Genomic DNA, 4482 nt, shown 5'->3' with positions numbered 1-4482 from the left:
ATAGCTATAGAATGACAACAGACACTCAGTCCTACTACCATTATAAATTATGAGTAGTCCGCCATCGAAAGAAAGATCAGAATCTAAAAACACTATTCGAAATCTGTGCGCATTGACATAAGTAATAATTCCATGGCCATATTTAAAGCGGTAGCATTTATATTCGAGGGTTGATTTACCATAATTAGTTAATCTTTATTAGTCGGTTTTCCTTTTTGAAGTCCAAAGGCAGCCTCCTTCGTATTGAATGGCTTTATGCAAAGAATAGGTGAATAGTTTCCCTTAAAGCTCTTCTCCCATTATAATTAGGTCTCCAATCTGTTCTCCCAAACGTTCTCTTGGGTATTAAAAGCTGTTAATGCGAAACTATAAACTAACAGACTGTCACTGACAACCGCGCATCTGACTGTATTTTGCAAATTTGGAAAGTGCTTCTTACAACTTAGTAAAAGGAGCCAAGCTTAAATGACTGTGTGTGTGGGTGTGTGTGTATAACAAAGTACAGGAAACGTTAACACTGAAACAAGCCTGATTATTGACAGCTAACCTCTTGAAGGCTTGGAAACTACATGGATAGTTAAGACGGATAAAGTTTTATTTTTAATGATAAAAAGTGAGAGCGCTTCAAGAGGCGACTCTCAAGTTTTCACTTATATAAGTATAGGCGGAAACATATAAATTGCACATTAATTCAGTTTACCTGCCGAAATGTTGATTCAGTGGTGTTGGAAATAGGTGTCAAACATAAGTCCTGGTAAGTAGCAAAACTACCAGAAGAAGAAATGCTATTAGTTAGTCTGAATACATACCCGCAGAAGAGAGGCGAAATCCCTCACGGCTTTTTCAACTTTGAGATTATATTTCCGGCCTCGTCTTTTGTGGTGGTGTTTTTTCTTTCCTGGGCGATATACGAACCCTTCAGCGTGGTCCAACAGAAAACAGCTTAAAATCAGCCATAAGGCAATAACGATAAAGAGACTTCGCGAATGCATGGTTTTTCGTTCCCAGCCAGCGGTCACTACGAGTGATATTTCAGATATTTGGCAGAAAGGTCACTTGTTGGGACGTCAATAATAATGCAATCAAGCCTCTGTGTACAAAGAGAATAAATTCCGTAGTAACGTCTTCAAGAATTTTTTATTTGCCGTCTTACAAGTGAGCTTTGCAGGTCTTAATGAAGACTGCATACAATAATTGCTTCACTTAGGGTATTTAGCCTACTGTAAGACGCACCCGGATTATCACATGCCAAATGGAATGCATAGAACTTTAGAGAATGATAAAATTGAGAGAACATGTATTTTAAAAATCATTTCGCTTACCTCTTACCTGAAAGATGATCGAGCCCCCATATTGCAAGTGGATACACCAACGGGCAAAAAGTAGCACAGCTACAAATCCGTCTGATAGACTGACAGAGACCGCTTGTTGTTCCAATTTTATAATAAAACAAAAGCAAATTGCTTTCTAATAAATCATGGAAATAGACTGTATACTACTGGGGCTTCAGTCATACGGATGATTAAGCAAAATTGCTTAAAGGGACAGGTTCATGGCTCAGCGCATGTTCATTTATCAAAATGCTGTTTTTCTGCCGGGACATGCTATATCGTCTATGCAAGCAATATCATCATGTCATAATGTTTTCAAAGAACCAATCTGCACACTCCCCTGGCAGTCACTCGCAGTTGATCAACTTAAATATTTGCCCATAGCTGTAAATTAATCAACCATGGAATAAAACCTTCAGGTTAACAATAAATTCAACGTTGGTAGTGTTGGCATAATCCGCTAATTTTTTCTGAGATTTTAGTACTTCTTCATCCTACTTCAGGTTCCTCTAAAATACACTTCTACATTGAAATACACTCTGAGATCACTGAGATACATGTGAGTGGGATTATTAACCAATAGAGTTGATAATAAATTTAAAAAAAGTAATTTAATTAATGAGCACGCGCTTAACCGTGAGCCTGTCCCTTTAATCATGTCCATCCGGAAGAGGATAGAATTGGACGAACGACGTTCTGATGCAAATTCATGCTGACCATATCATAATTTGTGATAACAGAATGTTATAATTTCAACCCTTTTGCTGGGAAAAATTAAGAGAACCCACTTGAACTGAGTTTGAATTAATGCTCTGTCCTAATGGTGCGCACTGTCCAATTACTATATATATGGACGTCACGTGCTCTGTCCATATCAGACACTCGGGGCTGCTGATAGACAATCAGAATTTGAGATTGATTGATTGCCTTAGACAGGCGGTATTTCAGCTAAATTTGAAAATAAAAAATCAGCTTAATTTCAAAATTAAAAAACCTTTGCGGGTGGTAGTATAAACAAATAATCGCTTGATTTGTAGCTGATATGTCATCACTTTAGTACTCTATATACACAGGTCGACAAAGGGCTTCTAGAACACTCCAGTGCGGCTAGACTTGCTGCAAGTCGACTTCTTGGCGAACGGAGCGAGCCTTGTTTGGCCGCGAAGCGGCCAACCGCGAGCGACCGCGCCATATGAAATCCGACGAAGGACTTTTGGAAAGTCTACAGTGCGGCTTTCTTTACAGTGGAAGCAGGCAATATCCATCTAGTAGGCATATTCACCTGTAAGAGCTAGATATCAGTGAATTAAATTTTTGATATTATTCAAAATCATTTTTTAAGGCTTGCATTTTTATGGCTTCCAACTTTGTTATCAGTTTGAGAAAGTTGTAAACAATGAAAACTTACCGATTTTGGGACATTCAACGTTTTTTCCTCTCATGACATTCTATACCCTGGTTACTAAAATAGAATTTTAGTAGAATTGCCTAGGATATCTTTAAGTAGTTAGAAAGTGGTTGTCATGGGAAGAAAAATCAACGTAAACAAACAAGTGAGGCAGGAAGTCGTGTCCTGATGAATTTCAGCGAAAGTCACTAAATTTGTGAGTTTCGTTGAGTCGACCCTCTCCAGGCCTAGCAAGTCATCTGCTCAAGATGCTTAAAACTATAAATACATGTATCGCAGAACCTCGTGGGACTCGCACAGCGTGGCCCTTAAAATGTCAGAGATGGGAGAGGAGAGAGAAGTGAAGTAATTAGTGTAACTAAGGGGAGGGGACGGGTTTCAACATTGGCTCTAAAATGTCGTTCCGGTTGGATCAAATTCAAACACAGTCCCTTGGCTTTGATAAAGACAGGATCGGGGTCTGGTACTAGTAAGTATTAGCAAGCCTTCTGCTCTGTAGTTAATGAAACGTTAAAAGCGTAAAACGTGAGGAGTTCACTTCCCCAGAATCAAATAGTAAAATAACAATGACAATCGCTGACAATGTGTCAAAATATTTACTATTTGTTTGTAAAATAGACTGAAGTAACTAACGAACTGTAAGTGGGTAAAATACGACGCAAATATGGAAAAGTTTTGGCGATGTGTTAGTCACAACTAAGACAATATTCTTAAGCAAATTAACTATAACCGTGTTTTATTGTTGACCAGCTCCCATGGGTGAGACTACTGCCGTTTAACCCCAAGGAGTGGGGCGAGGGGTATCGGGCCAAAATTTTTCGAGACCCACGTTTTTCGAGGAACCGTTCTATACCCCTTGTATCTCAAACGATACAAGCAAGAAAAAACTTTGAAAAACGTGTTAGGCTAACATGAGTTTACAAAAAGCACATTAAGTCGATTGCAACCCGTTTCAATCTTCTTCACAGAATTTGTCCATCCCAGCGTTCCTCCCCTTGAGTATAACAAGCTGCTTCCACTTCCTTGTTACGAGTAATGTTTTAAGTCTCTTCCTACTCTTCTTATCTGGCCTTTAACACAGCGCCCGCTTCTTTCTTGAGAGATGAATAATCGAAACTTAAGCTGGGTAAATAGTAAGGCCTGGTCACCTCCAGACGAAACCTTCTGATTTTATAAATCAAGAAGGTTTAAAAACGCAGCCACAAAATCTCACCATTGCATGGCATCGGTCGGAAAATCGGTACTATTGCTGACTGAAACGCGCCCTTTCTATTTTTTATCATTATTTAGCTAATACGTTAATTTTTTGGTGCCGGTTATTTAAATGGAGTTTATCCAGTGTTTACCAAAATCGCGTTCTAAGCCATTTTCGTTTTGCACAACGCATTTATCTAAGCACCGTTCATCGTGGACATTTTCATGAAATCATGTAGCGTAGACTCGAGAGCACTTATCCTCTTAAAATAACGCACTTAAGAAGAGATCTGGAGGTCCAATGATTTCTTAAACCGTGGCCTAAGTTGAACTTTGTTCAAATAACCGACTCTTTATGTTTTTCGTTCACGTGACCAAAGTTTCAAACAGAGCTTTTACAAATCAATCCGTTTCTGTTTAAAAACTTCGAGTCAAATCAAGTCAGATTATTCTATTTTCACTTTCAATGGAAGAAACTGAAGTTAATGAGTTAATGAAAACAATAAGTATTTACATTTCAGAAGACAAACATACAGACAACAGAGACTA

The sequence above is a fragment of the Porites lutea genome, chromosome 7, assembly GCF_958299795.1.
Source record: "Porites lutea chromosome 7, jaPorLute2.1, whole genome shotgun sequence".
In the NCBI taxonomy this organism is placed as follows: domain Eukaryota; kingdom Metazoa; phylum Cnidaria; class Anthozoa; order Scleractinia; family Poritidae; genus Porites; species Porites lutea.
Note: the sequence above shows the minus strand (reverse complement) of the source record.